This window comes from Muntiacus reevesi, unplaced genomic scaffold, assembly GCF_963930625.1.
Source record: "Muntiacus reevesi unplaced genomic scaffold, mMunRee1.1 SCAFFOLD_110, whole genome shotgun sequence".
Classification (NCBI taxonomy): Eukaryota; Metazoa; Chordata; class Mammalia; order Artiodactyla; family Cervidae; genus Muntiacus; species Muntiacus reevesi.
In genome coordinates this window covers 154,130-179,843 of record NW_027078036.1, presented here as the reverse complement: position 1 = coordinate 179,843, position 25,714 = coordinate 154,130, and the positions used below count along the sequence as shown (strand labels likewise).

The 25,714-nt window shown below is 37.3% G+C and overlaps 1 long non-coding RNA gene across 1 annotated transcript in view; it reads left to right on the top strand.

Annotated features, from left to right (window-relative positions):
- LOC136155431 (uncharacterized) overlaps positions 1-25,714 on the top strand; it is a 32,963-nt gene that overhangs the window by 1,125 nt on the left and 6,124 nt on the right. The window contains exons 2-4 of the long non-coding RNA XR_010660817.1: positions 14,536-14,614; positions 20,394-20,705; positions 22,550-22,680. This is a non-coding gene — a long non-coding RNA (uncharacterized lncRNA). The remainder of the gene's footprint in view (positions 1-14,535; positions 14,615-20,393; positions 20,706-22,549; positions 22,681-25,714) is intronic.

Genomic DNA, 25,714 nt, shown 5'->3' with positions numbered 1-25,714 from the left:
TATAAATAAGTATATTCCAGACAGCTTACTCTAGAACAGGTTAACTTGAGTTCTTTCTTGGCCATTTTGTCCAGATATGTGCAGATGTATTCATTTTAATTTTGTTCTGGAATATAGTGTTCTTTTGCTAGTTAATATTCTAAGGAATTTTTAGTCCATATTTTATAAATACAGCAAACATTCATTTATTCTGGAAATATATTAAGCTTAGGGCTAAAGAGATATTGTACACAAAGCAAAAATGGAAGTATTTGCAGTACATATGAGGAGTTACTATCCCTAATATACAGGGAGCACCTACAAATCAATTGAAAACAAGACAACCAAAGAGGAAAATAATCAGAAGGTATGAGTAGTCCCATCACAAAAGTACAAGTGGTTAATAAATCATTGTTAAAATATACTTAAACGTCACTAGTTATCAGGGAAAAGTAACATACAATAATGTTGTTTTTTGTTTGTGGTGGTGGTTTCTTGTTTGGTTGGTTAATTTTCTGCCTATCAGGCTGGCAAAAGCTTTAAAGTTTAGTGTCATGTAATACTGGTGAGATTTTGAGAGATTGTAATATGAAGCATCGTTGTCTGCCTGTTGTAATAAACTGGTACAGTCCTGAAGGACTCTGTAGCACTACCTGTCAAAGTTAAAATGTTTGTACCCTCTGACATAGTAATTCTGTAAGACTCTCAGAATATGTCCTCCAGGAATGTCGAGTTAAAGCAGCAAGAATATAAGTATGGATTTTATGCTATTCATCACAACACTGTAAGACAGAGAGAGAGAGACGATTGCAGTGTCCACCATTTGGGTAGTTATTAAATTATTACATTAGTAGTATGCAACTCTTACAAACACTAATAATTAGGTAATGGGAATAATGAAAATAATTGTCCATAGTAATTCTCTCCCTCATAACTCTGCTTGAGTGACTCAGCACGTAAGACTAGAATGGTCAGCTAACGAACATGAAAGTGAATTCCAAGAAGGCCTGAGGCCATGAGAAAAAAATGTGTTACCTCCTTTGCAAGGAAAAGATGGATAAAAATTCCAAGTAAAATAAAAATAGAGTGAAAGTTTTTTTTAAAAACAATCATGTACCAGAAACAGAAGCCAACATTATATTAGATTGAGAAAATAGAGAAATAATTAGATTATTACCTTTGCAGTCATTAACATGGTTTGCCGCTTGCTCTCATCACTATTACTTAACTTTGTTTGGAGGTTCCACTAATTCAGGTAGAAAGAAAACAAATTGTTTAACTACTGCACTATTTTCCAACTAGAAGGGAAGAGAGCAAATAATTGTCATTTGTAAACTACATTGTTGTCTACCTAGAAAAACCATGGTGAAGAGCCAAAAAGTTTTTCAGCTAATGAGAGAACTCAGTAGGGTGGCTGGAGTTAAGATACATTAGGGTTTCTCTATTAGCAATGACTACCATTTGGAAATGGAAATTGGGTAGAATGATCTCTTCATAATGACAGGAAATTTTAAAATACCAAACACAGACCACATGAAGAAAAATATAAAATTGCTAAAGGACACACTATGGGGCCCTAGAAGTAGAAAAGCCTGTGTGGCTCTCTGCATTGTATTTGTGTTATCTGGTTGCAGCGATGCCAGGGATATCACAGAAGAGGGGCCAACTAAGATTGTAAGGTCCTGCAGGGTATGGAGGAGTGAAGTGAGTAGTCAGACCACTCTTGCTGTCTGTACATCCTGTGAATGCCTGCTTCCCCTGCACCCTGCATACAAGCCTGACCTTCCCACACACTTGCCCCTGGCCCCAGCTATTGTCTGTGCTGATCACTGGGGCAGTGAAGGGCATTCCCCCTCTGTGGCTTTCCCTGGCAACTGATGAGCCAGCCTGACATCACTGTGTAACTGGCACTCTCCCCTTCCACCCAAGAGGGAAGCCTGCTGCGTGTCCTGCCTGCCATCCGTCACACATGGTAGGGTATCACTCCAGGACTTTGTTTCAGGTGTGTAAGATCCCCCTTCCATTAAACCACTGATGTCTCTGTTGCTAAAAATAAATAAGATCCCTGGGTGAGAAGATTTTAATATCCTAATAATGTCTTTCTTTAAAAAGTTGATATAGAAATATAATATGATTCTAGTCATAATCTTAATTTTTTTAGAGCCCGGAAAAATGATTTTTAAGTTTGTAAAGTAAGAATTTCCAAAAGTATTTAAGAAAATTATAGTGAGTGAGGATTTACCTTACCATTTGGTAAAATTTGCTGTAAAGGTGTTGCAGTAATCACAGTATGATATTAATAGCACAGGAATAGACATAGGCAAATAGAACAGAATAGAGACTAGAAAAAGATGTAAGAAAATCTGGAATCTTTTAATGATAGAAGTTGCAAGTTTGGGGGGGGGAATGGTAAATAACTCAGTGAGAACATAGATGATAACTGGGAACCTTTCTGGTGGTGGTTGTTTTTTAGTCACTAAGTCGTGTCCGATTCTTTCGTGACCCTGTGAACTGTAGGCCGTCAGCCTTCTCTGTCCATGGGATTTCTCAGGCAAGAATACTGGAATGGGTCGCCATTTCCTTCTCCAGGGGATCTTCCTGACCCAGGGATTGAACCCACATCTCCTTCATTGGCAGGCAGATTCTTTACCACTGAGCCACCAAGGAAGCCCTATCTAGTAGTAGAGAAATTAAATTAGATCCCTACCTCACATCTTGTACATGAAGAGTTACAGGTGAGTTAAATATCTAAATGTAAAAAATAAAATTAATAGAAGAAAATATAGGACAAGAGAGATCTTAATTAAGAATGGAAACTCAAAAGCAATAGGAGGGGACAGGATTTATTTTGTAAAATTTTAAAGCATTCATCCTGCAGGAAAAAAAAATACGGGAAACTATTTGTGACACATCAAGGGGGAAAGGTTTAATATCCCTGTACTGTAAGAATTCTACAAACTAAGAAGAAAAAGACAACTTTTTATATGGGCAGAGGATGTAATCATTCAGTTTATTGAAAAGAAAATGCAGATGACCAATAAAACACATACAAATGACTGTGGAACAGTTTTGGGGAAATTGAAACAAAATCCACTCTTGCCCATGCCTATTTGAATTAGTCTCTGCCTGTCTCCATTAACAGTTTGGTTATTTATTTATTTGTTTCTTTATTTGTTCAACACAAATTTGGGCTCATAGTATGGTGCTCCCTACTCTCCTCTATGCGTGTAAGAAAAGGTTGGATAAATGTACATCAGCTTATTCATAAGAGCTTTTTCTGGGAGTTGGGGATTGGTAGAACGAAAGTTACTTATCCTTCTGTGCTGCCGTAATGTTTTATAAATACATGGATGACATAGTTCTGTGTAGCTTTACCTGTTTTCTGCTTGACATATATTTAGGTGATTTATAATTTCTCACTGTTGAAACAACTCTGATAAACATACTTATCCATATCCTATAAACGTGCACAAAAGTTTTTCTAGGTCAAGAGTCTTTTTCTTAGAGGGCTGTATGGTAAGTAGCTTAGACTTTGTCAGCCATGTGGTCTGTTGCAACTACTCAACTCTGCCTTTGTAGCAAGAAAGCAACCATAGACAACAGTATATGAGCAAATGAGCATGACTGTGTTTCAGTAAAACATGATTCATAAACAGATGACTGGCAAGCCTTAACTTGCTGACCTCTGCTCTGGTACACATACCTGAAAGCATAATTGCTGGTCCTAAGGTAGGAGTGTTCTGAATAGTGTTGGCCAGATTGCCCTCAAAATGATTTTATCAGTTTGCGTTTCTCCCAGGAGTATATGAGAATTCTGTTTCCTTTGACTCTTGTTTTCTTTTTTTCCTTCAGAAATTGTGAGTCAAACTTTATAATTAACAATCAATGAGCATATGAAACATTATCTTGTCATTTAGTTTATACTTTCATGAGTACTACTGAAGTTGAATATCTTTTCATATATGTATTAGACTTTTAAGATTTTCTTTTTGCTGTTTTTTTCATATTGTTAGATGTCTTATTCATTTATATTTGAGAGATATTTTAATATACTCTTAATACCCACCTGTTATACATGATGTATTTCATAACTGTTCCCTGCCAAATCTGTTACCTACTTTTGCTTAATGATAACAAAAAATTATTTTTTATTGTAATGCTAAATTAGTTATATTGTCGTATTTGTGCTTTCTTCAACCTATTTTTACATCTTTTCCTATCTTTAAATATACCCTATTTTTTTCTAGTAAGTCTAATGTTTTATTTTTCAATTAGATCGTTAATTCATCTCAGATTTGCTATTATATATGTTTTAGAGGTCAGTAAGTCAGTTCAGTTGCTCAGTGATGTCCGACTCTTTGCGACCCCATGAACCGCAGCACGCCAGGCCTCCCTGTCCATCACCAACTCCCGGAGTCCACCCAAACCCATGTCCATTGAGTCGGTGATGCCATCCAGCCATCTCATCCTCTGTCATCCCCTTCTCCTCCCGCCCTCAATCTTTCCCAGCATCAGGGTCATTTCAAATGACTCATTTCTTCACATCAGGTGGCCAAAGTATTGGAGTTTCAGCTTCACTATCAGTCCTTCCAATGAATACACAGGACTGCTCTCCTTTAGGATGGACTGGTTGGATCTCCTTGCAGTCCAAGGGACTCTCAAGAGTCTTCTCCAGGGAGGTGGGAGAGGGGATCGGGATGGGGAATAAAAAAAAAAAAAAAAGAGTCTTCTCTTTTGAACACCACAGTTCAAAAGCATCAATTCTTCGGCACTCAACTTTCTTTATAATCCAACAATCCATACATGACCATTGGAAAAACCATAGCCTTGACTAGACGGATGTTTGTTGGCAAAGTAATGTCTCTGCTTTTTAATATGCTGTCTAGGTTGGTCATAACTTTCCTTCTAAGGAGTAAGTGTCTTTTAATTTCATGGCTGCAATCACCATCTGCAGTGATTTTGGAGCCCCAAAAAATAAACTCAGCCATTGTTTCCCCAACTATTTTCCATGAAGTGATGGGACCAGTTGCCATGATCTTAAGTTTTCTGAATGTTAAGCTTTAAGCCAACTTTTTCACTGCCCTCTTTCACTTTCATCAAGAGGCTCTTTAGTTCTTCACTTTCTGCCATAAGGGTGCTGTCATCTGCATATCTGAGGTTATTGATATTTCTCCTGGCAGTCTTGATTCCAGCTTGTGCTTCATCCAGCCCAGCGTTTCTCATGATGTACTCTGCACATTAGTTAATTTTAGCATATGTGCTGCCAAAGCGAGCACTGCACTTTAGTTAAATAAGTAGGGTGACAATATACAGCCTTGACGTACTCCTTTTCCTATTTGGAACCAGTCTGTTGTTCCATGTTCAGTTCTAACTGTTGTTTCCTGACCTGTATACAGGTTTCTCAAGAGGCAGGTCAGGTGGTCTGGTATTCCCATCTCTTTCAGAATTTTCCTCAGTTTGTGGTGATCTACACAGTCAGAGGCTTTGGCATAGTCAATAAAGCAGAAATAGATGTTTTTCTGGAACTCTCTTGCTTTCTCGATGTTCCAGCAGATGTTGGCGATTTGATCTCTGGTTCCTCTGCCTTTTCTAAAACCAGCTTGAACATCTGGAAGTTCACAGTTTATGTATTGTTGAAGCCTGGCTTGGAGAATTTTGAGCATTACTTTACCAACGTTTGAGATGAGTGCAATTGTGAGGTAGTTTGAGCATTCTTTGGCATTGCCTTTCTTTGGGATTGGAATGAAAACTGACCTTTTCCAGTCCGATGGCCACTGCTGAGTTTTCCAGATTTGCTGACATATTGAGTGCAGCACTTTCATAGCATCATCTTTTAGTTTTAGAGGTAGGAATCTAATTTTATGTATATATATATATAAACACTCATGCATATGATTTTTAAATGTGTGTATATAGTATATGTTATATGCAGTATAATTTCTATTCAATAATTATATAATTAGTGATATATACAGACATACAGATACACACAGATAGATATATATTTATGTTGTTAACAGAATTTTCCATTAACATTTATTGAATGCATCTCTGTTTCCCCATGGATTAGTAATGCTGTTTTTGGCATTTGAGAAGTTGTATTTGCTGAATATTTGTGAACTCTGTTCCATTAGTCTGTTTTAGCTTCTCTGGATACCACACTTGTTTTATTTGCTATAATTTTATTAATCTTAAGTCTTGTAGTATGAGTCCTACTTATTTACGTCTGTAAAAATGTGTTTATATTCTGTTTCATTACTCTTTTATTTGAAATTTAGTATCAGCTTATTTTCTTCAAGGAAAAACCTTATTGACTTTTGATTAGTTATACATTGAATTTATAAATTAATTTCAGGAGAATTTATATCTTTACAGTATGAAGATTGGATCTTGGTTGAAAGATTGGTCTCTGGATTCTAATTCCGTGTCACTTATCAGCACAGTGATCTTGTTTAAACTCTGCCTCAGTTTTCTCATTGGTAAAATGTAGAAAATGATTCCCTGTAAAAAATGTAAGGATTAAATGAGTTAATATGCATAAAACCCTTGGAGTTTAGCAAATTCCAAGTAAATATTAGGTACTGTTACTCGTTTTGTATCTCATTCATTTGGGTCTTATTTTATGCCCTTCAGAAAAGCTTTATAACATTCTTCATAAAACCCTTGTTGTTCAATTGTTAAGTCATGTCCAACTCTTTACAGCCTCATGGTCTACAGCATACCAGACTTCCCTGTCCTTCACTTTCTCCCACAGTTTGCTCAAATTCATGTCCAGTGAGTCTGTGATGCTATCCAAACATCTCATTCTCTGTAGTCCATATTCTTCATGATCCTCTTACACATCTTTTTTTTTTTTCATTTATTCCTAGATATCTTAGTTTTTGTTGCTATTGTGAATGGAATTTTCTCTAGTTTACATTACTAAATTTGATGTATCCAGGAGTCTTCCTGAACTCTTTTGTTAGATTGTCTCAGTAGTTTAAGATTTTCTTGGATTTTTTCATTTAGATGTTAAATTGTCTCCAAGTAATGACAGTTTTGTCTTTTCCAGTCCTTTTTTCCCTCTTTGTATTATATAAGAAATGTAATACATCTTTGAATAAAGCAATGATAATTGGTCTTCTTCATCTCACCTTGGCTTTAAAGAGAATTCTGAAATTTCACGATTAAGTATGCTGTTTACTTAAGGTTTTTGATACCATTTATCACGTTAAGGAATTTACCTTCTATTCCTAATTTCTTGAGAGCTGTCCTGAATTCATACTGAACTATTCAGTTCACTTCTGTTCAGTGGCTCAGTTATGTCGGACTCTGCAACCCCATGGAGTGCAGCACACCAGGCCTCCCTGTCCATCACCAGCTCCCGGAGTTTACTCAAGCTCATGTCCATTAAGTCAGTGTTGCCATCCAACCATCTCATCCTCTGCCGTCCCCTTCTCCTCCCGCCTTCAGTCTTTCCAGCATCAGGGTCTTTAAATGAGTCAGTTCTTCGCATCAGGTGGCCAAAGTCCTGGAGTTGAATCTTCAGCGTCAGTCCTTCCAATGAATATTCAGGACTGATTTCCTTTAGGATGGACTGGTTGGATCTCCTTGCAGTCCAAGGGACTCTCAAGAGTCTTCTCCAACACCACAGTTCAAAAGCATCTATGCTTCGGCACTCAGCTTTCTTTAAGTCCTACTCTCATATCCATGCATGACTACTGGAAAAGCCATAGCTTTGACTAGACGGGCCTTTGTTGGAAAAGTGATGTTTCTGCTTTTTAATGTGCTGTCTAGGTGGGTCATAAATTTTCTTCCAAGGAGCAAGCGTCTTTCCTTTCACGGCTGCAGTCACCATCTGCAGTGATTTTGGAGTCCCAAAAAATAAAGTCTGTCACTGTTTCCATTGTTTCCCCCATCTATTTGCCATGAAGTGATGGGACCAGATGCCATGATCTTAATTTTGATGTTGAGTTTAGAGCCAACTGTCTCGCTCTCCTCTTTCACTTTTATTAACAGGCTTTTTAGTTCTTCTTCACTTTGTGCCATAAGGGTGGTGTCATCTGCATATCTGAGGTTATTGATATTTCTCCCAGCAGTCTTGATTCCAGCTTGTGCTTCATCCAGCCCAGCATTTCTCATGATGTACACTGCACATTAGTTAAATAAGCAGGGTGACAATATACAGCCTTGACGTACTCCTTTTCCTATTTGGAACCAGTCTGTTGTTCCATGTCCAGTTCTAACTGTTGCTTCCTGACCTGTATACAGATTTCTCAAGAGGCAGATCAGGTGGTCTGGTATTCCCGTCTCTTTCAGAATTTTCCACAGTTTGTTGTGATCCACACAGTCAAAGGCTTTGGCATAGTCAATAAAGCAGAAATAAATGTTTTTTCTGGAACTCTCTTGCTTTTTCGATGAGTCAGCAGGCGTTGGCAATTTGATCTCTGGTTCCTCTGCCTTTTCTAAATCCAGTTTGAACATCTGGAAGTTCATGGTTCACATACTGTTGAAGTCTGGTTTGGAGAATTTTGAGCATTACCTTGCTAGCATGTGAGATGAGTGCAATTGTGTGGTAGTTTGAGCATTCTTCAGCATTGCCTTTCTTTGGGATTGAAATGAAAACTGACCCTTTCCAGTCCTGCAGTCATTGCTGAGTTTTCCAAATTTGCTACCATATTGAGTGCAACACTTGCATAGCATCGTCTTTGAGGATTTGAAATAGCTTAACTGGAATTCCATCACCTCCACTAGCTTTGTTCGTAATGATGCTTCCTAGGGCCCACTTGACTTCGCATTCCAGGATGTCTGCTCTAGGTGAGTGATCATATCATTTTGATCATCTGGTTTGTGAAGATCTTTTTGTACAGTTCTTCTGTGTATTCTTGCCACCTCTTCTTAATACATTCTGCCTCTGTTGGTCCATACCATTTCTGTCCTTTATTGTGCCCATCTTTGCATGAAATATTCCCTTGGTATCTCTAATTTTCTTGACAAAATCTCATCTTTCCCTTTCTGTTGTTTTCCTCTATTTCTTTGCATTGGTCACTAAGGAAGGCTTTCTTATCTCTCCTTGCTATTCATTGGAACTCTGCATTCAAATGAGTGTATCTTTCCTTTTCTCCTTTGCCTTTCACCTCTCTTCACAGCTATTTGTAAGGCCTTCTCAGACAACCATTTTGCCTTTTTGCATTTCTTTTTCTTGGGGATGGTCTTGCTCCCTGTCTCCTGTATAATGTCACGAACCTCCGTCCATAGTTCCTCAGGCAGTCTTGTCTATCAGATCTAATCTCTTGAATCTATTTCTCACTTCCACTGCATCGTCATAAGGGATTTGATTTAGGTCATATCTGATTGGTCTGGTAGTTTTTCCCTACTTTCTTCAGTTTAAGTCTGAATTTGGCAATAAGGAGTTCATGATCTAAGCCACAGTCAGCTTCCGGTCTTGTTTTTGCTGACTCTATAGAGCTTCTCCATCTTTGGATGCAAAGAATATAATTAGTCTGATTTCAGTGTGGACCGTCTGGTGAAAACCATGTGTAGAGTCTTCTCTTGTGTTACTGGAAGAGGGTGTTTGCTATGACCAGTGTGTTCTCTTGGCAAAACTCTATTAGCCTTTGCCCTGCTTCATTCTGTACTCCAAGGCCAAGTTTGCCTGTTACTCCAGGTGTTTCTTGACTTCCTACTTTGCATTCTAGTCCCATGTAATGAAAAGGACATCTTTTTTTGGGTGTTAGTTCTAGAAGGTCTTGTAGGTCTTCACAGAACCGTTCAACTTCAGCTTCCTCAGCATTACCGGTCGGGGCACAAGCTTGGATTACCATGATACTGAATGGTTTGCCTTGGAAATGAACAGAGATCATTCTGTCATTTTTGAGACTGCACCCAAGCATTTCGAGTGCTTTTGTTGACTTATGACATTTCTTCTAAGGGATTCTTTCCCACAGTAGTAATAATGGTCATCTGAATTAAATTCACCCATTCCAATCCATTTTAGTTTGCTGATTCCTAAAATATTGACGTTCACTCTTGCCATCTCCTGTTTGACCACTTCCAGTTTGCCTTGATTCATGGACCTAGCATTCCTATGCAGTATTGCTCTATCAGCATTGGACTTTGCTTCCGTCACCATCACATCCACAACTGAATGTTGTTTTTGCTTGGCTCCATCTCGTCAGTCTTTGTGGAGTTATTTCTAGGAGCATAGTGGGCACCTACCAACCCAGGGAGTGCATCTTTCAGTGCCCTGTCTTTTTGCATTTTCATGTTGTTGTTGGGGTTCTCAAGGCAAGAATAGTGAAGTGGTTTGCCTTTCCCTTCTCCAATGGGCCATGTTTTGTCAGAACTCTCCACCATGACCCATCCATCTTGGTTGACCCTACAAGGCATGCTCATAGTTAGACTGAGTTAGACAAGGCTGTGGTCCATGTGATCAGTTTGGTTAGTTTTCTGTGATTGTGGTTTTGAGTCTGTTTGCCCTCTGATGGATCAGGATAAGAGGCTTATGAAGCTTCCTGATGGGAGAGACTGACTGAGGGGGAAACTGGGTCTTGTTCTGTTTGGCGGGGCCATGCTCTGTGAACCTTTAATCCAATCCTCTGTTGAAGGGCAGGGCTATGTTCCCTCCCTGTTATTTATCTGAGGCCAAAGTATGGTGGAGGTAGTGAAGATAATGGCGACCTCGCTCAAAAGGTCACATGCCTGCACTGCTACATCCAGTGCCCCTGACCCTGCAGCAGGCCACCGCCGACCCCTGCCTCTGCCAGAGACTCCTGGACACTCATGGGCAAGTCTGGGTCAGTCTCTTGTGGGGTCACTGCTCCTTTCTCCTGGGTCCTAGTGCACACGAGGTTCTATTTGTGCCCTCCCAGAGTCTGTTTCCCCAGTCCTGTGTGAGTTCTGGCAGCTCTATGTTGGGTTAATGGTGACCTCCTCTGAGACAGCTTATGCCATACTCAGGTCTACTGTACTCAGAGCCCCTGCCTCTGCAGCAGTCCACTGCTGACCCACATGTTCACAGGAGACACCCAAACACAGTTCTGTCTCCGTCTCTGTGGAGTCTCTGGGTCCTGGTGCACATAAAGTTTGTTTGAGCCCTCTGAGTGTCTCTGGCGAGTATGGGGTTTGATTCTACATGGTATTTCAATATATATATCAAACTATATTACTAAATAATTTTTATATCAGTTTTTCAAAAGTCATACCATGTCTATATGCCTGAACAATTAAGCATGCTGCATTTTATTTAATTTCATAAATATTCAAGATTGTCATACAGAGAATGGAAAGAAGTGCTACTGACTTCTTCCATTTTATGTTGAGTAACGAAAGCACAAATGTTATTGTGGAAGCAGTCATCAAGGTGCAGACTTGATTACAGGGTCTAGTGACCTAATAGCAATACAGAAATACAGTTCTGTGAAGAGGAATGTTAGGTATATTTTCCTGTTTTCACCCTCTAAATATTAAAAATTTTGACTTGGGACTTTATTGGTGACGGGGAGCTGGTTATATAGAGAGAGGAAAACAATGAAATATTATGAAACTAATAAGTGTAGATAGTTTTGTTGTTTCTGTAATGCCAGGATGTATTTGGTGTCTGATGTAGAAGTAATCACTCATCTCTGCAGAATCTTTAGAGAGCTACTAAAAGTATTTCTTCTTCAGCATGTTTTCATGGTGAAAATTGGACATGGTAAAATGTCTTAAATAGAAAATATTATTTACCTTCAGTTCAGTTCAGTCGCTCAGTCATGTCCAACTCTTTGTGACCCCATGAATCACAGATCACCAGGCCTTCCTGTCCATCACCAGCTCCCGGAGTTTACCCACATTCATGTCCAGCGAGTCGGTGATGCCATCCAGCCATCTCATCCTCTGTCATCCCCTTCTCCTCCTGCCCCCAATTCCTCCCAACATCAGGGTCTTTTCCAGTGAGTCAACTCTTCGCATGAGGTGGCAAAAGTATTGGAGTTTCAGCTTCAGCATCAGTCCTTCAATGAATATTCAGGACTGATCTCCTTTAGGATGGACTGGTTGGATCTCCTTGCAGTCCAAGGGACTCTCGAGTCTGCTCCAGTACCACAGTTCAAAAGCATCAATTCTTCAGTGCTCAGCTTTCTTCACAGTTCAACTCTCACATCCATACACGACCACTGGAAAAACCATAAGCTTGACTAGACGGACCTTTGTTGACAAAGTAATGTCTCTGCTTTTTAATATGCTATCTAGGTTGGTCATAACTTTCCTTCCAAGGAGTGAGCGTCTTTTAATTTCATGGCTGCAGTCACCATCTGCAGTGATTTTGGAGCCCAGGAAAATAAAGTCAGCCACTGTTTTCACTGTTTCCCCATCTATTTGCCATGAAGTAATGGGACCAGATGCCATGATCTTAGTTTTCTGAATGTTGAGCTTTAAGCCAACTTTTTCACTCTCCTCTTCCACTTTCATCAAGAGGCTCTTTAGTTCTTCACTTTCTGCCGTAAGGGTGGTGTCATCTCCGTGTCTGAGGTTATTGATATTTCTCCCAGCAGTCTGGATTCCCGCTTGTGATTCTTCAAGCCCAGCATTTCTCATGATGTACTCTTCATATAAGTTAAATAAGCACAGTGACAATATACAGCCTTGATGTACTCCTTTTCCTATTTGGAGCCAGTCTGTTGTTCCATGTTCAGTTCTAACTGTTGTTTCCTGACCTACATATAGGTTTCTCAAGAGGTGGGTCAGGTGGCCTGGTGTGACCATCTGTTTCAGAATTTTCCACAGTTTTTTGTGATCCACACGGTCAGAGGCTTTGGCATAGTCAATAAAGCAGAAATAGATGTTTTTCTGGAACTCTCTTGCTTTCTCGATGTTCCAGCGCATGTTGGCAGGTTGATCTCTGGTTCCTCTGCCTTTTCTAAAACCAGCTGGAACATCTGGAAGTTCACAGTTTATGTATTACTGAAGCCTGGCTTGGAGAATTTTGAGCATTACTTTACTAGCGTGAGAGAGGAGTGTGATTATTTACCTTAAGTTCACTATTTTCAGAATTGTGATAGAGAATTAGCATAGTTGTAGTGATACAACTGAGGGACTGAGAGAGGAAGGTTTCTTTTTTGGTGAGCACATCTGTTTTGAACTTTTCCAAAAAACAGCAACAATAATGATTCCTACTATGGCAATAAAATCATAAGGACATTGTATTTAAACAAAACTATGTATGATTCAAGGGTAAGTTTTGTATGTAAGCTTTTTAGCTGTATATACTTAAAGCTATTCGTTATAATACTTTAATTATCTATTGAAGTATACATGCTCAAAAATCTTTCATTGATGGGTGCATAATCATAAAAAGTTTGCAAATCACTCTGTCTATTTTCTGACACTTTTTCCTCATTGAAACAATTACTCTTACAATACAGTTTCTTATACCAATGTTACAGTGTCAACTATGGAATTCTGGCAGTTGATGATAAAATATTGGCAGTACTTATTTTTAAAACATTTCCCACATTTTTCACTTCCACATTGTTTGATCTGTAGTTACTGCTTTGTGTTCACTTGAAGATCTCAGTATATGGGGGAAGCAATAACTCCTACCATCATTGTGATCTTTAGTGTTTGGAGTAATGTTTAGCTGAAGTATTTGGGAAAGCTAACTCTGAAAGGTACTGCTGACCTGTAATAGGAATAACTTTAGGGAAGATTGTTCTTATTGTTTACGTACTGGTGCTTCTTAAAAAAAAGCAGATGCTCTTTCTCTTTACAGGATGCCATACTTTACATAAACTCATTATACTGTACTGACATCTGAATTAATATAAAAGTTTAAATTCAGATGTAATTTTCTTTTTGAAAGTTTTTGAGAACAGCTTTTATATACCAGTTTCACACTGTTATGTATCATGTGTTGTTCAGTTGCTCAGTCATGTCCAGGTCTTTGCTACTCTGTGAACTGCAGCATTGCCAGGCTTTCCTGTCCTTCACTGTCTCCCTGAGTTTGCTCAAACTCATGTCCATTGAAATCCATGATACCATCTAACCATCTTATCCTCTGTTGTCCCCTTCTCCTTCTGCCTTCAATGTTTCTCAGCATCAAGATCTTTTCCAGTGAGTTGGCTCTTCGCATCAGGTGGCCACAGTATTGGAGCTTCAGTTTCAGCATTAGTCCTTCCAGTGAATATTCAGGACTTTAGGATGGGCTGGTTGGATCTCCTTGCGGTCCACTGGACTCTCAAGAGTCTTCTCCAACACCACAGTTCAGAAGCATCAGTTCTTCAGCCCTCACCTTTCTTTATGGTCCAAGTAGATACATAACTTGCATTTGTACAGTTTTCCTAAATTTAGGGATCTGTTTTATAAAGTTAGATATGTTAAAAAGTTGAACTGATGCACTGATGTCCTCAGTATATGAATATGTATATGTATATGTATCTAATTCTCACATAAGAATGACTTGGCATAGAAAAAAGAATGATTTGATATAATCCTACTTTTAAATGGTAACCATAGAATGGTTAATGTTAAATTAATATTAAAAACTAATGTTTTTTTTTAATAAAAATAGATCTAACTTGGTTACTTATTTTATTTTAGCGAAGAATAACCAGAATTCAACAAATAGAAAAGGACATACTTCGTATACGACAGCTTTTACAGTCCCAAGCAACCGAAGGTTAGTGAATTGTCTCTTTTGTTTGTAGTTATAATGATAGGTGGTTGTTCTAAGAAAAGAAAATATGTATAATTAGCATGGCGTCATTGAAATAGATGCTCTAGAGAATTGAGACACTTGATAAGCTTTTTCATTAAATTAAGTATAGATTTCAAAAATCTATACTAGTATGATTTCTTCATAACTTTTATGCAATTAAAGCTTATAGAGCCATAAATAGATACCTTACTTCAGTTATCTGTTTACATATAATTTGGCTACTAACAGTTTGTAAATAAGCTATCTCCTTGTGTAATCCATAGTAAAAGTTGATCATATACATTTATCTGTGCTTACTTTACAAACTTCATTAAAATGACAGTAAAAGGGTAAAATGAAAAAGCACAAATACCAGGGAAGGTGACAATAAAATTTGGAGAACTGCAAAGCAGATAAACAAATAATTCTTCTAGATTATGGTAGAGAGCTGACCCCAGAGTGAGCAGTAGGAGGTCACAAAGCAACTCATTTTACACTGTGGAGTCCTGAAAGTTTCCAGAGTTGGTTACACTAGGTACTTCTGGAAATGAGGATTAAAAAGGGGGTTAAAACCATATTTGTCAGCTCTTCAGCTGAAATTTGGTTTTGATCACTACACAGAAGGATGGGGTATAAAAAACCATCCCTTCAGCTATCTGTTTATAGCCACTGAATTTGGGCACTTGTCACTTTGTTTATGGGTAAATAAAAAGAAAACCTACATGGAACTTAAATGAACTATTGCTGAATAAGGAAAAATAGCATGTGGGAGGCTCAGAGAAAATAAAGTATTTCTTCTTAAGTCAACTACAGGATGACCTGTCTCTCTGCAATAAGAGCAAAAAGTGTTGAATAAAAGTCCTCATTGAACAATACAGAATTGTTGCTAGGAAAAATTGGCTCAGTATTTGGGGATATACCAATGCAAAGTTTCTAATATGCAGCCAGATTGAGACTCACATTCCAGATCATACAGGAAAAAAGAAGAGAATGCAAAGAATGAAATATCAACCTAGTGCTTTTTTCTAACTATAATTACTAAAAACATGATGAAGTGCTTGTTGATATTTTAAAATGTTTATGAGATACAAAATAGTATGTACACTTTGATCCCATTTTTTAATATGCACAAACAGTCTTTCAGAAATAATATGAAAAGGCAGGTAACCACTGCTAATACCTCCTTGTTTTCTTAGTTTGGCCAGTTTTGTAATGTTTTTATAGTAGCTGCACAGCTTTTAGAGTGAGAGAAAACTTTTGTATGCGAAACAAATCTGACGTGTCCTTTCATCACCAGCATGCTTCCCAAGTAGCTCGATGGTAAAGAATCCGCCTGCCAGCCCAGGAGACGCAGGTTCTATCACTGGGTCGGGAAGATTCCCTGGAGAACGAAATGGCAACCCACCCCAGTAGTCTTCCCTAGTAAATCCAGTAGAAAGAGACACCTGGTGGACTACCGTCCATGGGGTTGCAAAAGAGTCGGACATGACTTGGCAAGTAAACCACAGCAACAGCACTTACTGCCAGCCCTGAGAATCTGACCGGATAATGAACAGTTCTGTTTGGAGGCAGAAACTTAGTGCAAGCCCATTTACACACAGAGAAGACAACTAATTCTAATGTCAAAAAGTATAATTTTGAAAACAGTGTCTTTTAAGACTCTGGTCATGCATGCCTTGCTTTTTAAATCTCTTAGAAGCTTTGGCTTCAGTACATTTGAATTTGAAATATGTAGAAACATGTACTTGCTAAGTAGTCAAGTTCAGTGTAATAGTCATATTGCTAAAAGTAGTTTAATCTGGATGTTTTAAGTCAGTATGAACCAAATATTTGTAATATACAGACTGTGTCCTTTTTGCAATATTAACTCTTCAGTACTGTTTTTTTCTTTCCAAAATAAAACAAAACTATCTCTTTACTCCTTTTTCAATGTCATTGGCATTGCTGTATGTGGCATTCTGGTTATTATGGCCCCTTTGGGTTTCCAGGGTAGTTTATCTGTGGTGTTTTGTTTTTTTTTCCCCTTGATCAAAATTACTATACTCTATTTTTAAAACTGTTTTTAGAGAGGCAACTTTTGTTTTTTATTGAGCAGCACTGCATTTATATTTTCTTTTTATATATATTTTTTCTGCTTTGAGTGTTTGCTGTTGTTTTTCTAGCTTCTTTAGTTATAGTTAGCTTTTATTCACCATCTTTCTTGTATTATGATTTTTACTGTTTGGCTGCATCAACAGGGTTGTTTTTTTTTAAATTTCTAAATCAATATTTACACTTATTTTTTCTACTTGATTGACTCTTTCATGTGTGTTAAATAGCCTTCTTTGCTGTTAGTATTGCTGCACGGGGCTTCTTTTGGTCATCATTTGCCTGGTATAATATACTCACTGTCAGTACATTTCCAAACGTTACCAACATTCTGGCCTCTAGAAATTCCTAAGAAAAATTGTCATTTGTTAATAATAGTTCTCATTATCAGTACAATTATAAGTTTATTGCAGGTTGGGGGCTTGTTTGTGTTTTTTTATCTGTTCAAGATTTCATTTATATCATTGGATTTGGGACCAACTGTCTACCACCATAACCTAGTCTATTCTTGTTTCTTTTTGTTATAAAAATGGCCATATTTTTCATAGCCTTAAGTCGTTACATTTATTCAGTGAATATAAACTAAAAGAAGGTATCATGTCTTATTTAAGAAAGAAAGGTTTTTAATTTTACTGTTTGCTGTTTCTTTATTACTATCAGAAGGAGAAGCTAGAAAATGGAGAAAACGGGATCAGATACTCATAAATTAGTTCACATACAGTACTGAGAAGAAAAGATGTCTGCCAAATAATTTCTCCACCATGAAGCATCTTATAACACTATCTTTGCCCTACCTGCTAACAATTCTGGTTTAAGATCTAGATGCAGGATATAACTCAGATGATATAACTATTGCACTTGATTCAAATCTCAGAAGTTCCAAGAGGGTACATGAGGCAACCAGTCCTACCACTTTCTTTTGTATTCTATAGGTTATTTACTGACAAATGTATACCATTTGGGGGGGAGGGGCCCCAAAAGATGGGAGCTATAAGGAAAATTGTGGCATGATTTAATAGTCTCTAGAAAATAGCCAATGAGAAATAGTTTTTAAAATCCCATGCAGAGTACTCTTATAACTCATTAATAAAGAGACAACCCAACTTACAAATGGGCTAAAGATTTGAATACACATTTCACCAGAAAAATTCATAGGAATGGCTAATAAGCACATGAAAATAGGCTCGACATCATTGGATGTTAAGGAAGTCAAGTTAAAACCACAATGCTATATCACTCTATACTCACTAGGATGGCTGTAATCATGAGGAAAACAATAAGCATTGGCACGGATGTGGATAAATAGAAGCTGTCATATGTTGCTGATGGGAATGTAAAATGGTTCAGCCACTTGGAAAAGTTTGGCAGTTATCTAAAGTATTAAAGGTATAGTTACCATATGACCCAGCAATTCCACTTCTAGCTATCTAAGAGAAATGAGCACATATGTCCACACAGAGACTTTAATTTGAATATTCATGGAAGTATTATTCACAGTAGCCCAAAAGTAGAAAAATGCAAAAGTGTATCAACTGGTAAATCAATAAATAAAATGTATACCGTTACAATGTAATACTACTCGGCAATTAAAAGGAACAAATTGTTGACACACACTATAACTGAGGTGAACCTCAAAAACATTATGCTGAGTAAAAGTAGCTAGACATGTAAGTCCGTATATTCCATTTACAATAAACGTACAGAAAAGACGAGTTTACAGAGCAGAGTCATAGTTACTTGGAGCTGTGAGTGGGAATGGGGATTACCTATAAATGAGCATGAAGGATCTTTTTAGAATGATGAAAATGGTCTAAAACTGAAATATAGTGATTCTTGGTAAGTTTATTCAATGTCATTGAGTTGTACACTTAAAGTGGGTGAATTGTCTTAAAGGCATTTTAAATCCAACGTAACCAAAGCACAACTAATGATGGTCTCCTCCTAAGTCCTCCTTGTGACCCCCACATCCTCCAAATCCTCCTTCTCCTTTAGTATTATCTGTCTCCATGAATGGTACCACCATTATTCAGCTGTGTGAGCTAAGAAACAGAAGAGTAGTTTGTGACCCCAGATCTCTTCTTCCACTCACTGTATCCAGTCTGTCGTGCAGTCCTTCAGGTTGACCTCTGTCTCCAAGCATCAGTGCTTCCCTGGGTGTAAAGGACTGTCATCTCCCACTTACTTTAATATTTAGTCTGCAAGTTGATCTCTTGTGTTTCCCATCTTCTTAGACCATTCAAAATTTGAGTTTAAACGATCAGAATACATGCACCTTTTTCCTTTAGAGTATTGGTTATGTGGGGGCATGAGTGCCATCTGAGAATCACACTAAAATTCAACAAAATCATTAAGTTCCTTTTTTTAACCATCTCTCTGTTCTACTCTTCACACTGTAATTCTTTGATATCCTAGAGCAAACCACGTTTCTCCCATCACAGCTCCTTTGCATATGGTCTCTATTTCCCTAAATTTTTGCATGTGGTCTCTGTTTCCTTCATCCTCTGCCATATCCCGTTTCCTAGAACTCCTGTTTATATTTTAGATCTCAGTCCAAACAATACTTCCTAAGAGAGCACTTCCCCTGACTCCCACAATGTCTGATGTCCCTCTGTTATGTATCCTTATAAGCAACTTGTGCTCTTTTTTCAGAGTGCTTGTCGAAGTGTTTAACTTTACTGTTGTTTCTTTCATTATTTGATAGCATCCCTGACTAGACTAAATCTGGAAGAGTGCGTTGAACGATGCCTGGGTTTGTCAGTACTGTGTTCTCCAGCCCTATTGCAAGTAACTGACATAGCACATACTCAATAATTACTTTTATATTGACATCTTCAGTGATGTCAGTGTCAAATCTTTGTAGATTTAGTGCTCGTTGATTCATTTTTTCTCTTCACTGACTTTGTATTCTCTGCTTTAGATGATTTTGTTGAATTTTGTGGTATCACTTTCCCAAGGTACTGTTTTTTCTTGTTTCTGAATTATTGGGACTACTTCTCTTTTGCCTATGTATAACTTACACTTGTTTATTGATGGAAATAGTATATGTAAATTATTTTAAAGTCACATTTTAAATGGTCTAGGAAAGCTTTATGTTTAAATAAATTCCAGTGGAAGCCATTTTGTAACATAGTTTTCCATTATTATGTCACAATTTTTAATGTGTAATTTTTAATTTTGCCTATAATGTTCCTAGAGGAGGCACACTGGTAATTGTTTCTATAAAAGATACTTGATTATTTTCTTTCTTTGATTCTGTGGTGATAGTTTTCAAAGTGACTGCTTTGTACTAGATATAATCTGTCTTGAAATTACTGCTTTTACTGGATATAATCTTGCCCTTTCACTTTACCTAACAGATGGTGGTTACATTAGAAAAGGTTTTGGTTTTATTCATATTAGAATCTAAGAGCTTATCTGTTGGTTTCATATTACTTTTATTAGCAGATGTATATAAAAATATATGTGTGTGTAAGTATAAATATACTTACATAGAAGGTATTTATAAGCTATAGTAACTGCTATATTTGCAGCTCTATTAAATACCAGAACCATGTGACCTTGCGGAAAAGACAGTTATTTGCTCTAGTTGGGTTATGTCCCCGATAGTGATGTGAGCACAGCTGGTGGAGGATGGTGTTTCTGTGGGTCTCAGAAAACCCTTTGCCTTGTGCAGCCCTAGTGTTCGAGGGACACACTTCACTTTGCTGTGACCGAGACAGGCAGCTGACAGCCCGCTGGAGGCTATGGAGTGCAGCTCCGTGCTTTTGTGAACCTGTGTCATTGAGGCCTTCAGAGCTTTAGAGCAAGAAAGAAGGAAAGCTGTGGGCTGAGAAAGCATGCACCGTTTTTGTATGTATTGATGTTAACTCCATATTAACAGAGGTCATCTCAGAGCAAGCATGAAGCTGGCTCACATGAAGCCGAACGGCAGAATGAAGGTCAAGGAGTGGCAGAAATCAACATGGCAACTGTGGGTAGCGGTCAGGTAAATAGATTATTTTATTAATTTCTTTTCTAGTTAACTATGTAAATATTTTAAAAGAAATACTGAGTGAGATGATTCTCACATGACCTGTTTCCTTCCTAAATGGATATCTCCAGAAGAATTCAGTACTAAAATGCTATGTCATTTTTCTTTATTATATTTAACTATGAAGCTTTCAAATTTCCAAGTGTATTTTATAGCTCTAAAGTATGTGTCTCTGTTTTAGCCTAAAATGATTAATGTGAGTGGAGTTTCTTTGAAAAATAAATACTAAGCTGCATTTTGGTCATATGTGATTTGACCTAGTTATTACTGCTTGCATTGAATAGATTTGCTCTTTCTCTGTGGCATTCTAAGATATTTTTGTGTTTTTTAAAAAAATCATAAAGAGTTAATATTTTCATCTTCAGTTGTATTCCAGGATTATAGAAACCTAGCATTTAAATAAACAATTCTAATGCCCATTAAAATAAAAGTAAATAAATACCCTAGTCATATTTACTATTATCATCTTTAGCAAAATTATGGAAGACAATTTTTTAAAATGTAGAACATTATCTTGTTGTGCTGCCATCAGTTTTCTATTAGAGTTTGATTGGAATGTATCCTAATGAGTATTTTTCTTTGGAGTGTTCTGTATTCGCCACATTTTTTCAAGCAATATTTTATGTTTTAAATGAATGATTTTTTAAAATACAGTTTCAACTAAGTTGATTTTAAGGAAATTTTCTTACTGTTGATATAAAATATTCCTTTAGTGCCTATAGATTACTTTTAATGATACTATTTATTTGTTCTATTAGTTCATTAAAATTTAAAGCTTAAAATGTCTCATACTTAATTTAAATATTTAAATTTACCACATTTAAACAAAAATATACTTCATTTTAATATTACTGGTCCACATTGTACTGGATAATACTCTACAGATGGTAAATTAGGGCAAAAAAAAATTATATTCCAATAGTACATTTGGGTTCTTTGTCTACTACTTAGGGAGTTCTCTGGGATTATCATGTGTTCCTACACATATGTAGAAAGAAGTTCTGTCTTCTTGACAAAAATCTTTTTTTTTTGCTTTAGGATTAAGACCCACTATTAATACTTTGGGGTCATATTTCAATTATTATATCCCTTAAAGCCTCACCTAGCCAATAAGCTCAATATTTATTTTTTTAATTGAATTCTTATCTCATTTCTTATATCAGAATTTAACTCTGAATATATTAGATTTAATGTCAAAGATGAAAACTTTAAAAAACAGTTTACTTATTTACCTATGTTGTGTCTTAGTCGTGGCATGTGAGATCTTCTTCCCTGCGGCATGCGGGATCTTCTGTTACGCCGTGCAGGCCCAGAAGTCGTGGCCCTCGGACTTAGTTGCCTTGCAGTATGTGGGATCTTAGTTCCCAGACCAGGGGTCAAACTCACATCCCCTGCATTAGAAGGCAGATTCTTAATCGCTGAATCACCAGGGAAGTCCCCCAAATGAAAACTGTTAGAAATATTAAAAGTTAAGGAAATGAGCATAGAGTTTTTATAATCATGAAGTGAGTAGGAAACCATAAAAGAACCATAGGCTTCATTTAAAAATGTAAGACTTTAGTGTGCGATAAAATCATAACAAACTTACAAGACAAAAACCAAAATCACATTAATGATGCTACAGCTACTTCCAGATCTTAATGTAGATAAGAGGTGTGTCTGTGAGACTGTGATCCAGTTATGCCAAAATCCCTTTACCTGTCAGACTCTTGGGGTTTGTTCATTTCTTTTGTTATTTGCTCCAGAGACAAAACAGTTGACACTAACAAAACTGAAAATAATCTCTTTGACTTTCTCAGAATCACAGTAATATGATCCATCAAGCTCCTGCCCTAGTGCCCTTGGGGAAGGAAGTTCATTGTACCTCACCTGGTTTCCTGCCCACAGCCACTCTGCCAGAATGATCTTTCACGAGTAAATCACCCTCTTGGTAAAATCCTTTGTTGGCATCCATTGATTCTCAGAAAAAGACAAGCCTTACTACGACCTGTATAACCTGGCTCCTGCCTAAACTTGCCAGCTGTCTGTCACCCTTTGCTCTCAGCACGCCTGCCACGCTGGCCCTTCAGGACTTCCCCTTGACGGCTTCCTCTGCTGCAGCCTGCACACCATCTGCCCATTCCCTCTTGTGCCTTCTCATCCCACTTCACTCAGTTAACAGCAGTTTGTGTGTGTCTGAACTTTAGCGTGATTTCTCTCAAGAGGCTTGAACTGTTCACATCCCATTACAGGCTGTCCTCGCTTGTTCTTCTCACCTTGAAGACCACATTTGCAGTTTTATATTTATTTATGTGGTTATTTCTGTTCTCCCTACTAAATTGTAAGCTCCAGAAAGACAAAGATTCTTTCCAGTTTTATTCATTTTTATATCCCCACAGTCCCTGATAAATAAATAGTAGATAATAGCAATGAATATATGTAGGTTGGAAGGGATAACTAACATCCCTTCTAGAAAGAGGGATTTTTGATCTGTGATTAATCTCCCTTGAATGTTAAATGAAAAGAGAAAGCTAGAAATAAATTATATGGGCTAGATCCCTACTTGCTTAGTATATAACTTTATGTGTAATTCATTTATGAATCGATCTCAGCTTTTCCATTTAATGTTTAGAACCAGATCTCTAGTGAGACAACCAGTAAGTAGTGATGAAGTTCAAACAAGACTGGGAAAGAGATGAAATGGTAGGAGAACCTTTTCCACTGCCAATAATATGTTTTTAAGCCTGTTATTATGGAAAATTTCAAATATATACAGAGGCAAACAGAGTAATAGAGTAATCTGCAGGTACCCTATATACTTTGTCCTCTGATTTTATTTTTGGAAAAGATCCCAGACATCATCATTTTTTGCTTAAATATTAAATACTTCACTGTGTATTTACAGAATATAACATTTTTTTAATTGAAATGTAGTTGATTCCTAACATTGTTAGTTTCAGGTATACAGCAAAGTGATTCAGTTATATTGTATTTTTCCAATTCTTTTCCATTTTAGGTTATTACAAGATATTGAATAAAATTCGCTAGGGCTTCCCAGGTGGTGCTAGTGGTAAAGAACTTGCCTTCCAGTGCAGGAGACAAAAGAGCTGCGGGTTTGATCCCTGGGTTGGGTAGATCTCGAGGGCATGGCAACCCACTTCAGTGTTGTTGCCTAGAGAATCCCACGGACAGAGGAGCCTGGCGGGCTATGGTCCATAGGGTCACAAAGAGTTGGATGTGACTGAAGCGACTTAGCATGCACACATGCACATACTATAAAGTAAATCCTTGTTTATTTTATATATATCAAAGTGTATGTATCTGTTAATCCCATACTCCTAATTTATCCCTCCTCCCATTTCCCCTTTAATAACTATAAGTTTGTTTTCTGTGTCTAAGAATACTTTCTTTTAAATTGAAAATACAGTTGATTTACATTATTGTGTTAGTTTTAGCTCTACAGCAAAGTGATTCAGTAACATATACATATTTTTTGGATTATTTATATCTGTTGATCCCATACCTTTAATTTGTCCTTCTCTGTCATCTGTGGTAACCGTAAGTTTGTTTTCTGTGTCTGTGAGTCTATTTCTGTTTTGTGTGTAGATATATTTGTATTATTTTTTAGACTGTACATATAAGTGATCTCATATAATGTCTGTCTTTGTCTGACTCCCTCACTTAGTATGGCATTCTCTAGCTCCATCCATGGTGCTGCAAGTGGCAGTATTTCATTCTTTTTTGTGACTTCTTAAACCATTGTATCTTCTTAAAACCATCATCTGTTGATGGGTACTTGGGTTCTTTCCAGGTCTTGGTTAATATAAATAGTGTTGCTGTGAACATTTGGGTGCATTTATCTTTTCAGATTAGAGTTTTCATCTTTTTTGGATTTATGCCCAGGAGTGAGATTGCTGGATCATGTGGTAACTCTATTTTTAGTTTTTTAAGAAACCTCCATACCGGTTTTCATTGTGGCTGTACCAATTTATATTCCCACTAACAGTGTAGAAGGATTTCCTTTTCTCCACATGCTCTCCAGACTTTTTGCTTTGATGGTGGCCATTTTTAATTTGAATTTCTCAGTAATCAGTGATGTTGAGCATCTTTTCATGATTTGTTGGCTATCTGTATGCCTTTTGAAGGAATGTCTGTTTAGGTCTTCTGTCCATCCTTTGATTTTTGTTGCTTTTATTTTTTATTTTTATTTTTTTGATACTGAGTTGTATGAGCTGTTTGTACATTTTGGATATTGACTGTCAATCAAATATTTTCTCCCAGTCTGTAGGCTGTGTTTCTGTTTTGTTGATAGTTTTCTTTACTGGAAAAAAATCTTTTAAGTTTGACTAGGTCCCGTTTATTTATTTTTGCTTTTATTTGTTTTCCCTTGGGAGACTGATCTAAGAAAATATTGCTATAATTTGAGACTATGAGACTATTTTGCCTATGTTTTCTTCCAGAAGTTTTATGGTATCATGTCTTATACTTATGTCTTTAAAACAATTTGAGGGATTTTGGGGGCTTGTTTGTTTATGGTGTGAGGGTGTGTGCTGACTTCACTGATTTACATGTAGCTGTCCAGCTTTCCTAGTGTCACTGGCTGAAAAGACCGTCTCTTCTCCGTTGTGTGTTCTTATCTCCTTTGTCAAGGATTAACTGACTGTAGGTATGTGGGTTTACTTCTGGGTTCTCTATCCTGTTCTTTTGGTCTGTGTGTCTATCTGTCATGTTTCTGTACAAATGCCATGCTGTTTTGATTACTGTAGCTTGGTAGTATTGTCCGAAGTCCCAAAGCACTCTGCAGATTTAATGCAATTCCTGTCAAGATGCCTATGACATTTTTCACAGAACTAGAACAAATAATACTAAAATTTCTATGGAACTACAAAAGGCCCAGAATTGCTAAAGCAGTCCTGCAGCCAGAGGACACCTAGAATACATAACTATTATGCCATTATTACACTCCCAAAGAAACTAACAGTAGT